The 14111-nt window shown below is 40.5% G+C and overlaps 1 protein-coding gene and 1 pseudogene across 2 annotated transcripts in view; both read left to right on the plus strand.

Annotated features, from left to right (window-relative positions):
- Positions 1–14111, plus strand: part of AHCYL2 (adenosylhomocysteinase like 2) — a gene marked incomplete at both ends in the record, with an annotated part of 182515 nt that overhangs the window by 86320 nt on the left and 82084 nt on the right. The window lies entirely within an intron of this gene.
- On the plus strand, positions 4914–5916 carry LOC307057938 (homeobox protein NANOG-like; annotated as a pseudogene). The gene is made up of 2 exons: positions 4914–5562; positions 5698–5916. The product of its transcript is annotated as a homeobox protein NANOG-like (transcript).

Here is a 14111-nt window from a genome sequence, read left to right on the forward strand (position 1 = left end):
AAGACAAGCCACAGACTGGGAGAAACTATTTGCAAAAGGCCTATCTGATAAAGGACTGTTACTCAAAATACTCAAAGACCTCTTAGACTCAACGATAAGAAAACAAACAACCCAATTAAAAAATGGGCAAAAAACCTTAACAAAACCTCACCAAAGAAGATATACAGATAGCAAATAAGCATATAAAAAGATGTCCTGCATCATTGTCATCAGGGAAATGCAAATTAAAACAATGAGATCCCACTCTATAGCAATTAGAATGGCCAAAACCAAGAACACTGCCCACACCGGATGTCAGTAAGGATATAGAGCAACAGGAACTCTCATTCATTGCTGGTGGAAATACAAAATGGAACAGCCAGTTTGGAAGATAATTTGGCAACTTATTACAAAACTAAATGTACTCTTACCATACAATCCAGCAGTTGTCCTCCTTGGTATTTATCCAAATGAGCTGAAAACTTATGTCCACACACTGATGTTTATAGCAGCTTTACTCATAATTGCCAAAACTTGGAAGCAACCAGGATGTCCTTCAGTAAGTGAATGGATAAATTATGGTACATCTAGACAGTGGACAATTATTCAGCACTAAGAAGAAATGAGTCATCAAGCCATGAAAAGACACAGAAGAACCTTAAATGAATATTACCAAGTGAAAGAAACCAATATGAAAAGGCTACATACTGTATGATTCTAACTATATGACATTCTGTAAAAGGAAAAACTGGAGACAGTAAAAAGATCAGTGGTTGCAGGAGTGGAGGGTTGAGGAGATGAGTAGGCAGAGCATAGAAGATTTTTAGACCAGTGAAACTATTCTGTATGATAGTATAATGGTGGTAGATACATGTCATTATACATCTATCAAATCTATAGAATACACAACCCCAAGAATGAACCCTAATGTAAAGTTTGGACTTCAGGTGATAATGATGTGTCAACATAGGTTCATCCATCATAACAAACGTACCACTCTGGGACTAGATGTTGATAGTGGAGGAGGCTGTGTGTGTTAGAGGGGAGGGGATACATAAGAACTATCTATATATGCAATTTTGCTGTGAACCTAAAATTGCTCTAGAAAATAAAGTCTATTTTTTCAAAAACTAGCTGTAATAAGAAATTGCATGGAGATATGGTAAATAACTCAGGACTACTGGTCTAAACTTGAAATCACTTAGTAAATACTGTAGGATTCATTGGTCTTTATTTTCAGTTATTTGCTGCTGCTTAATGGGAAGGTTTTGCTTCCCTTCCTCAACTTTCACCACTCTGTCAAGTTTTTTTACAATGATAGTGAACAATTACACTCCTTGGAAAGATTTAATTATAGCCTAATGAGTGTATAGATATAAATGTCTGGATTTTTATATTGCTGGGGGAGAAATGATGATGGAAAACATCCAACACCAATAATTAAAAGAAATTTATTTCACTAAATAAGGAATATTTGAATCTTCTTTCAGTTGTTTTTTTTTTTTTTTTAATTTATTTTGGCTGTGTTGGGTCTTTGTTGCTGCGTGTGGGCTTTCTCTAGTTGCGGCGAGCTGGGGCTACTCTTCGTTGCGGTGCATGGGCTTCTTATTGCGGTGGCTTCTGTTGCGGAGCCTGGGCTCTAGGTGTGTGAGCTTCAGTAGTTGCAGCGCGTGAGCTCAGTAGTTGTGGCTCCGCGACACGTGGGATCTTCCTGGACCAGGGCTCAAACCCATGTCCCCTGCATTGGCGGGCAGATTCTTAACCATTGCGCCACCAGGGAAGTCCCTCAGTTGTATTTTTTACCCTGTTTACTTTTACATCCAAGTACCATTTTATACTTCAGAGCTTTTCAAATAAATACTATACATTAATCTACTTTGAGTACCAGGGCCTCCCTCCCCTATGGATTACAACACAACTTCTGAAAAGATGGAAAAGGGGTATTGAGTTATACCCATGTATACAAGTAAGCCTGAAAAACTAAGGTGAAGTAATTGGCTAGTTTCTGGCTGGTAGACACACTCCTCTCCTTCCTTACTGCATCCAGATTTTGGGGTGGGGTGAGTGGCAAAAGTCATTTTTTTCCAAAAAAGAGAATAATAACTTATACTTCCAGACATTTATCCTATAGATATTCTCACATATGTATGAAATACCATATAAAGATGAATATTCATTATAGTATTATCATGGTGATATGCAAATAGGAAAAGGTAGGAAATGATCTAAATGTCCATTGTTAGGGGACTGGTAAATAAATATTGGTACACGTATAGAATAGAATAATGTTCAGGAGTTTTTTGAATGAGGCAGCTCTATAAATACTGATATGGAACAATCTTCAAGGTAATGTTGGCGGGGGAAGGTTTATGTACGACATGCTACATTTTTTTTTTTTTTTTTGGCCGCACTGTGCAGCATGCAGGATCTTAGTTCCTGGACCAGGGATTGAACCCACAACCCCTGCAATGGAAGCAGGGCTTCCTAAATGCTGCACCGCCAAGGAATTCCTGACATGCTACTATTTGTGTAGAAAAAGAAACAAAGATACACACAGGGACTTCCCTGGTGACGCAGTGGTTAAGAATCCACCTGCCAATGCAGGGGACATAGGTTCGAGCCCTGGTCTGGGAAGATCCCACATGCCACAGAGCAGCTACGTCCGTGTGCCAGAACTGCTGAGCCTGCGCTCTAGAGCCCGCGAGCCACACTACTGAGCCTGCGTGCCACATCTACTGAAGCCCACGTGCCTAGAGCCAGTGCTCCGCAACAAGAGAAGCCACCGCAATGAGAAGCCTGCACAGCGCAAGGAAGAGTAGACCCCGCTCGCCGCAGCTAGAGATAAGCCCACGTGCAGCAACGGAGACCCAATGCAGCCAAAATAAATAAATAAATTAATTAATTAAAAATACTCACACAAACATATATGTACCTAGATTTACGTCTTAGCTCTGCCTCTTATAAGTGTAATAATCTTGAGTCAGTTACTTAACCTATTTGCTTATATGCAAAAGATGGCTCTAAGAATGTGCAAGTAGGAGAATTTCCCTCTAGAGTGGATAATCTGGTGCTGAAGGAAAGGGACAGAAAGAGAGACTTACTTTTCACAATATAATCTTTATGTCTCTTGAAGTTTGTGCCATGAACCTTTGTTACCTAGTGAAAAACAAATGAACAAATCAAAAAATAAAATCTAGATTTAAAAAAACCTATCTTTCGGACCGTCCTGAGGATTAAATGAGTCATGTATATAATCTCTTGCAGTGCTGCTTGGCATATAGTAAATGTATATACAATAAATGATAGACTTTGTTCTTCTTTTTTTCCCTCCAGTTCCATAATTACTGTTTGGAGGATTTATTGTCTTCACCTAGGCCTAAGTGAATTCAGATTGTCAATCTGAATAGATCTGTGAACTCTTTGAAATTGTATACCAAATTTTGTGTAAGCAGACACCAAACACTGTAGATTCTAGAGAGAGGGTATGTGACTTTCATCATATTTTCTAAGGAGGGTCTCATGGCCCTAAAAAAATTAAGACACGTGATCTAAGCCATTTTGCTATTTTATGTTTCCTTCCACCAGAAAATACTCTGCTGTCAGTTTTCTCTTTATAACTAGTATCTTTTTTGTTGTTGTTGCTATTAAAAACATGAAGACATAAAGCACCGTGACAGTTTGGAGACTTACAGAGTTATGTATAACTTATTATTTCTTCAAGTCCCAAATCTAATATTATTTCCTCAGTGAAGCCTTCACAGATCTCACAGGTGTTGAGCTGTGTTCCTGCAGCTCTTTGGTTGTTATTGTAATCTCTCTTGCTACTGAACTTTAGGCCTTCCGAGGTAGAGGCCATATATTTTCAATAAATATATATTGAATGCCTGTATGTATCAGATATTATGCTAGGTGAACAATACAGATAAGGTCCCTGCCCTCTTAAAGCTTAAATTCCAGAATGGGGAGGAGAAAAAAAAAGTAATTTCAGATAGTGATAACTGAAGAAAATAAAATAAGGTAGTGATTCAGAGTGATGGGGGCAGGGCCAGATAGGATGATCAGGGAAGGCCTTGAAGAGGTGACATTTGAGCTGAGACCTAAAGGATGAACTTGGATTGTGTATAAAATGTTTTATACAACTCCACGCACTTACAATCTTGATTGTGTTCTTTGTCATTTTCTTCAGGTTACCTTAGAATGGTAATTGCTAATTGAATTTAGTTTGCACACACATTCTGTATTTATTTGTGTTCAGCTATAGTTCTTCTGCTTTCCCTTTCTTTCCTTAAGAGTGAGCTCTTGAGCTGACTTTTTTGAATCTAGGAAGAACTTTATTCTTTGTCTGTCTGTGTTTTAACTTGATACCCAGGATTTTATAAACAGAGTACCACCATCCCTAGACATTACTCCTTGGGTATATGTGCTGTGTATTACTTCATTTCACTCCCTCGGTAATACGTTTGAAGCAAGTCTCATTGTAAGTACTAGGGATATGTTAGTCACCATAATAGATGATCTGGGAGTTCTAAACAGTAGTCAGTTTAGAGATTTCCCAAATATTTTGACAAAAGTAAAAATTTTTACCATAGAGAATCTAGTCCTCCCAAAGTTAGGTTGCACCTGGAAAAATGTCATGCACTCTTTTTGCCCTGTGTTGGGTAGCACAATGATGACCTTCAAATCACTCTTCTTTTGAGAGCTAATATGGTCTTGTTATCCCACAATCAGAATATCCTTGATGGTCATTTTCCTACATTGGGCTGGTAGGCTTCTGTTATCACACAGGTGACGTCCCTTCATCCCATGTTTTTAATACTTTTACACCTGGAGATCTTCACCTTTCTCTAAGCTCTTCTACCTAGCTTCTTAAGCCTGGACTTTTCCTACCATCTATCTAGCTCTTTGGTTTTCTCCCTCTCCTTCAATTCAACAACATGAGTGTGGACCCAGCTTATCCCCAAAGCCTGTGTGGCCCCGAAGCATCCAATTCTAGAGAATCTTCACCAATGCCTGAGATTTATGGGCCTGAAGAAAATTATGTGTCCTTGCAAATGTCATCTGCTGAGACCCACGACATGGAGACTGGACAGTCCTGATTCTTCCACAAGCCCCAGAGTAAAACTACTGACCACGGCTGCAGACAAGAGCAAAGAGAAGAAGGAAGAGAAGGTCCTGGTCAAGAAGCAGAAGACCAGAACCGTGTTCTCTCAGACGCAGCTGTGTGTGCTCAATGACAGATTTCAGAGGCAGAAATACCTCAGCCTCCAGCAAATGCAAGAACTTTCCAACATCCTGAACCTTAGCTACAAACAGGTTAAGACCTGGTTCCAGAACCAGAGAATGAAATGTAAGAGGTGGCAGAAAAACAACTGGCCGAGGAAGAGCAACACTGTGACTCAGGGCCCAGCAACTACAGAATACCCGGGCTTCTATTCCTCCCACCAAGAATGCCTGGCGAACTCTTCCGGAAACCTGCCCATGTGGAGTAACCAGACCTGGAATAACCCAACTTGGAGCAACCAGAGCTGGAACAGTCAGTCCTGGAGCAACCAGAGCTGGAACAGTCAGTCCTGGAGCAACCAGAGCTGAAACAGTCAGTCCTGGAGCAACCAGAGCTGGAACAGTCAGACCTGGAGGAACCAGAGCTGGAACAGTCAGACCTGGAGGAACCAGAGCTGGAACAGTCAGACCTGGTGCCCCCAAGCCTGGAATAACCAGACTTGGAACAATCAATTCAACAACTATGTTGAGGAATTCCTGCAGCCCCAGATCCAGTCCCAGCAAAATTCTCCTGTCAGTGATTTGGAGGCCACCTTGGAAACTGCTGGGGAAAGCTATAACATAATACAGCAAACTGCTAAGTATTTAAATTCCCAACAGCAAATCATGGATTTATTCCCCAATAACTCTCTGAACATACAGCCTGAAGATTTGTAACGATGGCTGTATTATTCAATCTCAATTTGAACCGTGACTGTATTACTTCCCTAGAATTTTTCTTTTACAATTACGTCTCTCTCTGCCTTGATAAGCTGCTTTTCATTGTGCCTTTTGTGTCAGTTTGGGGGTGTATGATTGGTGTCTAATCAAAGAGGTTTCAGAAGCATTGGCTTCTACGGACAACATGATAAAAGATGACTGGCGGCTATAGATAACTAGGTTATAATACTATTTTTTGGATATCTTTAGGATCTAGAACCTAACCTCAAGAATAGAGAGCAAAAGTACAAAGATGTGTGATGAAGGATTATTCATATTTTCTGGGATAGGGAGGCTTTACTTGTTAAGAACCTCAGTTGTTAAGGTGAAGGGTTAAGCTACAATGTGCTTCATTGATTTTCTCTACTCCTTTTTGCTATTTTACTACAACCCCTAATTTTTTCCACCACTCTAGTATTTGTAGAAAGATGTCTTGATTTTTCCACATCATAATACTACCAGTTGGCTGGTTCGTTTATAAGTACCAATAAATTAAAAAATTACCCATTTTGCATTTAAAAAAAAAAAAGAATATCCTTGATAATTTTGATGACTACCTTAAGAAAATGGCCCTCTGTTGCACTGGTTAGTCAGAGAGGTAGGTTTCAGTTTCTTGAATTAAAGGGCCTCATTGAATGGGTGGGTCAGAGTATATTTTCCTATAAAAAGACTAAGTTCCCTGGATTCTACACTGAACTGTGGGACAAGTAGATAAGTAGTTGAGTAGAGTTGTTGACTATCAGAATTTAGAACCAGTTTTCTCCTAAGATTACTTTGTTGCATAAATCCCTTAGCAAGGATCTCTTTATGAATGCCCATGCCTCTATGTTCTTGACAAAAAAAGAGAGAAAAAAAAAAGCAGAACAGCTCAGAATCAGGTATCAATCATTGGATCTCTGGGCTTTCAGATTGCACTGGCTGCCCTGTTTCCTGATAGGTTTGGGATTTCCACCATGAAGGTCATGTAGATTTTTTTCTTTCTCTCCTTGTCAGGTACCTATCTGAATTAGAATTAAAGGAGAGTCTTATTATTTTTAGAAGAACAGCAGGCCCCATTACTGTCTACTAATTATTTCAACAAAATTTATAACTCCTGAGTAGACTCTACCTCTAATCCTAAAGGTTTGTCTTTCTGTTTTATTCAGTTTTTCATTTGTGGTTTTTCTGGAAGAGTTTGATGCCAGAATATTGGCTCTCTGTACACCGATGCTAAAATGAGATACAGAGACAGAGTTTTGGAAGAGAAAGGAAGAGTAGCTTTATTCTTTGCCAGACAAAGAAGAAACAGTGCAGGCTAATGCCCTAAGAACTGGGTCCCTCTCCCTGGGAAATAGGGAGAGGTTTTATAGACAGGGCTCGTGGTCATGGGTAGGTGATAAGGATCAAGGCAGTAATGGGCTTGCATTCTTCTGATGGATTGGTGGTGAGGTAGGTAGGAGTCAGCATCATCAACCTTCAGGGTCCAGCTGGTCTGGGGTCTAGGTGCTTGTGGGCAGCATACCATCATTTATCGTTAATCATCAACTTCTCCCACCTGGAGGGGGTTTCAGTATCTTCAAAACAGCTCAAAAGTATCTTTGTGTGTATCCATTGATGGGGAACCAGGACCTTGCCCCAAGGCTGCACTATTGTTTCTCTTGACAGTTTGTTTCTCCATTGTCTTGCATCCCCCTCCCTTCCCTAATTAACAACTGCTTGAATCTGCCCGTTGGAAGTTGGGGAAGGTCATGGAAGCTAAATGAAGGCTATTTCCTGCGATCAAAGAAATGGGGGACACAGAAAGACTTTGTGCCCAGGAGCCCCACAGAGCCCTGCTCAGTATCAATCTCCCCTTTTCTTTGAAACTCCCCAATCTTGAGGAGAACAGGTGTTGGACAAGGAAGGAATAATCATTTTGGATAGGAATGTTAATCATAAACTCAGCAGAGGAGCTCGGTTTTAAGGGGACTCAGTTTTAATCCCCATTTCAGTTTTATCTTTCCCAAGATCTTTTAGGGAAAGAGCGATAAACATGCTAACTACTTCCTGCTGAGATGGGGCATGGTCCTGCCTAAATTTGGGGGAAGAGATAATAAATTAGAAATATTTGAGTTCCAAGTCCTGGATTGGAGTCTTACATGATTAAGATCTCAATCCCTTGTTCTACCATTTTGGTGCAGCAAAACCAGTTAGAGATAAGAGGAGTGATAACTAGAACTTTAGTAGAAAGAATAGATCTCATTTCCTTAGGAATTCAGGAGCATAAGTCTGAAGCCCAGTCTAGAACCAGCACTTCAGAGAGACTTAATCTTAGCCAGTTGTTTTCAAACCATTCCCTGTATGGGGAAAACCCATCAAGGCAATCCTGAAGACCCAGAAATAGGAAGCTGACCACATATCTAGCAGTTAGAATTATTGAAAGAATCAGCATATGAATCTATAGGTAGAAGGTATGAGAAAGAAGAAAACAGAACTTTCATTACACTTGTTGGAACAAATACTTAAAGTTTCCCAAAGGGTGAGATGTCTGCTTCTCAGGAGTACACTTACTGGCTGTAGGCAGGCTTGGCTGGTCAGTCTCTGGTAATCTTCTTACTCTGGTATGATGTACCCACGGTTATACTCCATCCAGTTTTAGAGAGGCGTGAGTAGTAAGAAGAGCTTCAGAGGATCCCTTCCATTTTTCTTCAAGCTGTTGCTCAGGTCATTGCTCTTTTTCACACTTTCAGCAGCACCTGGTCTCCTGCTTTGAAGGGATGTAAGGTAGCTTCCAGGTGAGGGGGAGACCTGTGGAACACAAACTCACACGTAGCGGTTCAGAATTGTCCAGTCTGTTGAACATACTGTTTAATTTTTACCTCCTGAGTTAGAAATGTTCTTCTTTTTACTCTTAGGAGCTAAGAGTGGTCTCCTGTGTATAATTTCATAAGGGCTCAATCCTAGCCCGCTTCTAGGGGCCACCAGTATACAGAGGAGAGCAACTGGAAAGACCTTGTCCCATTTTAGATGAGTTTTTTTCATAGCTTGGCGAGAGTTTTCTTAATAATGTCCTTAAGAAGGGTTTTTGTCACTTCTGATGCTTTTTCCATTTTGGCTGGAAAGGCCTCTATTCAACCTTGATCCAGGTGTAATCCTCTCAAGTCTTTACCCAAAATCTCTTTGAAGAATATAGGGGAATTTTTAAATCCTCGTGGAGTCTGACATAGCTCAGAAAATTCAAGTTTGCAGCAATACAGGAATGAATGCATCTGAAATCACATCCACCTAGTTTTACCATCATTACTCCATTTTGACTTTCAAATGCATTTCCCTCCTCAATGTTAAAGCAGATGTCACTGTTAATGATTTCACTGCTTTTCTAGATATGGGAAAATGCAAGAATTTGAGCTCATAAAATCTTCTCCTGAAAGAATCTAACTATCTGAAGGCCTGTTCTGTCAGTTTTTCCCAGAGCACAGAGTGCCTCGTTTATCTCCATCCTGAACTCCTTTCAGAGGGTGCTGAAAGTCAGCAGCTGTAACAGCACATGATTTAATCTTTGTAGAGGTAGATGGCAAGTGCCAGTTTCCAGTCTGCAGGGCCCCTTCATGGTCATAAATTCGACCATGGTTTTGGGGCATTTCATGACCACTTTGTCCCACAGTACTAGGAATGCTCATTCCCAGGTCTGGCAAAGATTTTGCTGATAGACCACTCAATGTGCTATTACTGGACTAGGCCTTGTGAGTAGCAAAAAGTCTCTGGACCACCTGTCTTACTAGTCTCTTGTGGTCCAGGAAAATATTCTCTCTTGTTGCTTCTTCGCATATCTAGAGTTACACTATTACAATCATTGCTCTTATATGGAACTATATATCATCATTTTCTCAGAGGCTCAGTCACACATTGGTAATGTAAGAAACAACAATTTTGTAAAACAGGTGAAATACAACTAAAATAGCTAGCAGTATTAGTAAAGTCATAAGTAAGAAGCCAAGAACTTCCATTAGGTGTGGCCCAGTATGTCCAGGTTGTCTGACTTAGTGTGTTCTGTACCAATCCTTATCTTTAAGGGAAGTTATATGTTGGCACTGTCCATAAGGCACCCAGCTTAATTTCCTAATGTTGCTAGACTGATTATCCTTAATATGATTTAATTGTTCTCAACATAGAGGAGCATTTAAATTTAAATTACCATAGTTTGGTGTTAACTACATAAATCCATCCCATAATTGTGCGAGGTTTTATTCCTTGGCTGAAATTTTGCTTGTTGCTCTGAACTTGAGTAATAGAGGAAAATTCATATTTATGGCCAGGGTCAGAGCAGGCATTATTACTTGGCCAGGTGAGGGTATTCCATCTAGTAATATCAATAGTGGCCTGAACATGACTATAACTTTTCTTTTAAAATAAATTTCCTGGGACTTCCCTGGTGGCACAGTGGTTAAGAATCTGCCTGCCAATACAGGGGACACGGGTTCGATCCCTGGTCCGGGAAGATTCCACATGCGGCGGAGCAACTAAGCCTGTGTGCCACAACTATTGAGCCTGCACTCTAGAGCCCATGAGCCACAACTACTGAGCCGGCATGCCACATCATCTACTGAAGCCTGCGTACCTAGAGCCTGTGCTCCGCAACAAGAGAAGCCCCTGCAATGAGAAGCCCGTGCACTACAACAAAGAGTAGCCCCCGCTCACCGCAACTAGAGAAAGCCCGCGCGCAGCAATGAAGACCCAACGCAGCCAAAAATAAAAATTAATTAATTAATTAATTTTTAAAAAGAAACAAAAATAAATAAACAAATTTCCTAAGAGCCAACCAATTAGAGCCTTGGAGTGGAGAAATCCATCCCAGTAACCCAGAAGTACTAGACACAGGTAATTGGCCACAAAATCAACAATTGGATTGATTTTTAAAACTAGCATAGGATCATGCCTATGACAGAAAAACATTTGATTCATATGCAGAGGTCCAAGAAGTCAAGAAAACATTATAAATGATCATACGAGTCAGGTTGAGAATCTTAGGCAAGCTGTCTACTCCTGATGTCGTCTTCTAGCCCTGGTATAAGTGTAGTTTCTCCTCTGTTTGAGCATTGTTTTAAGGTGATTTTGAGGTCAGCTGTCCTCTCTATAGGCCAGTCCAGTGCAGGGACCGAGCAGGGCCCTTTGTGAGTGGAAATTAATCCAAGAGTCAATTCCTTTCAGTTTCACTGTGCGTGAGCTAGTTAAGAGTACCTGATAAGGGTCCTTCCGTCCAGGTTTGAGATAGTCCTTTAAATTATGTCTTTTCCAGTACGCATAATCCCCTGATTGCAGGTCTTGGGGTATCTGATCTTCATCCAAAGGTAGATTACTGAGATAAGCTGCAGTAACAAACTTAGAAAGTGTCCTTTAATAATTCAATTAAAGTTTACATTAATACAACATAACAGCAAGGAACTATCTGGGAGGTGAGTCTTAGTAAATACAGACCTCCATTATCAAAACTGGGATTTAACATTCATTGAAACATCTTTTTCTCTCTAAAATTACCCTCATTTCTACCAAATATAACCAAATTAAGACTAATTTGTTTGCAAAATAAGTCTGGTCTCAAACACTTGGCCTGATTTACATCAGTGGTCCCCGGCCTTTTTGGCACCAGGGACCGGTTTCGTGGAAGACAATTTTTCCATGGACCAGGGAGGCAGGGGGAGGGTTTCAGGATAACTCAGGCGCATTACATTTATTGTGCACTTTATTTCTATTATTATTACATTATAATATATAATGAAATAATTACACAACTCACCATAATGCTAACAGGCGGAGCTTAGGTGGTAAGGCGAGCGATGGGGAGAGGCTGTAAATACAGATGGAGCTTCGCTTGCTTGCCCGCCACTCACCTCCTGCTGTGCAGCCTCGTTCCTAACAGGCCACGGACCAGTACCTGTCTGTGGCCCAGGGGTTGGGGACCCCTGCTTTACATGATCTACTTAGTGCCACTTATTTTTGTGCTTTTTCTTGGTGATTTCACTGTTTAAAATGTCCCCCAAATGTAGTGCTAAAGTGCTGTCTAGTGTTCCTAAGCACAAAAAAGGCTGTGATGTGTTTTATAGAGAAAAATGTGCATTAGATAAGCTTCATGCAGCCATGAGTTATAGTGCTGTTGGCTGTGAGTTCAGTGTTAATGAATCAACAACATATGTTAAGTAAGGTGTCTTTAAACAGAAACATATAAAGCAAGGTTATCTGTTGATCATTTGACAAAAATGTGATCAGAGACTCATAGGAGCCTAACCCTGTATTTCCCATAGGACCAATGCTTCAGTGTTGGCTAATTCAGTGTTTGTGGTGACTTTATTAGAATATAACTACTGTGAATCGTGAGAATCTACTGTATTTTATATATTCTTTACTTCAACGACATTAAAGTGTCTTACAGACATTAGCTCAGTCATCAACACAACTTTCAAAAACTGGCTGCTAGACAGTAATTTATTTGTTATATGGAGGATGGTGGGGGGCAATCCACATAGTAGGTTTTCTTTAATGTTCAGATCCTAGGACAATTTTTGCTTCTTATAAGGAATCTCTTAAATATATTATATCCTGACCCTGGATGTAAAAAGATCTGTTTCCTAATCATAATTATGCTTGATTGATTTTGCTTTGAAACTCATCAGAATATTCCCTATTTGGCTTTCATGGGAAAAAGTGAAAAGATGAAAGAATTTTGGAAAGCAATTAGAACTTTTTGTCAGTAAATTGTCAGGTAGGGAAAAATAATCATAGTGGTTATTATCACAAACATAAAAGCGGTAATGATGTAAGTTGCTGAGTGCATAGAATTTGAATGTACTATGTTGAACATGGCTCCTCATATACATATATATTATAGGAACATCTCTCTCCTTCAACTCTGGATTCAGATCTTTGTCTAGATCTTGCTAGTTCTTCCTTTATGTAATTTCTCAAATTTTTCCTTTCTTTTTCATTCATGTAATAGTAACCTGGAAATACAGACTTTAACCATCTTCAAGTTGACCTTAAAGTTGCTCTCATTTCTTTCAGCCACATTCTCCCTTGAATGTATCTTACTTTAGCATATTTTTATCACATCATTCTGCAGAGATATTACTGCCCTACTTAGAAACTTTCAGTGGCTGCTAGTTGTCTGTTTTTTTCTTTTTTAAATTTTCCAAATGTAGATTTTCAGTGGATTTATTTATTTATTTATTTTGATAAATTTATTTACTTTATTTTTCACTCTGTTGGGTCTTTGTGGCTGTACACGGGCTTTCTCTACTTGTGGCGCTTCTCATTGCGTTGGCTTCTCTTATTGAGGAGCATGGGCTCTAGGTGCACGGGCTGCAGTAGTTGTGGCTCACGGGCTCTAGAGCGCAGGCTCAGTAGTTGTGGCGACGCACCTAGTTGCTCCGCGGCATGTGGGATCTTCACGGACCAGGGCTCAAACCTGTGTCCCCTGCATTGGCAGGTGGACTCAACCACTGCACCACCAGGGAAGCCCTATTTATTTATTTTAAAATATTTATTTATTTTATTTATTTGTCTTTCTTATTTATTTTGTTTTGGCTGCAGCACACAGGATCTTTGTTGAGGCAGGCGGGATCTTTTTCATTACAGCGTGCAGTCTGCTCGGGTTTCTCTGTAGTTGCAGTGTGGCGCATGGGCTTCTCTCTAGTTGTGGCATGTGGGTTTTCTCTCTCTAGTTGTGGCGCACAGGCTCCAGGGTACATGGGCTCTGTAGTTTGTGGCACCTGGGCTCTCTCGTTGAGGCGCACGAGCTCAGTTGCCCTGCAGCGTGTGGGATCTTAGTTCCCTGACCAGGGATCGAACCCACATCCCCTGCATTGAAGGTGGATTCTTTACCACTGGACCACCAGGGAAGTCCCAAGTTGTCTGTTTTTAAATTACTATAAACCAATTGTCTCTTAATGCTTTTCAGTTCTCCTACAGCTGTTCCTCCCCATCTACCTTTTTTTTTTTTTAATTTTGGCCGTGCTGTGCAGCTTGCAGGATCTTAGTTCCCCAAACCCGGGCTATGGCAGTGAAAGCACGGAATCCAAACCACTAGACCACTAGGGAACTACCCCCCCAACACCTCCCTTAATTGATGTTATGTCATGACTCATTGTTGGGGGGCAGGAACCTCTTAGATGTGAATTCCCTCATCTTATTACCATCATCTG

The sequence above is a fragment of the Hyperoodon ampullatus genome (assembly GCF_949752795.1).
Source record: "Hyperoodon ampullatus genome assembly, chromosome: 9".
In the NCBI taxonomy this organism is placed as follows: Eukaryota; Metazoa; Chordata; class Mammalia; order Artiodactyla; family Ziphiidae; genus Hyperoodon; species Hyperoodon ampullatus.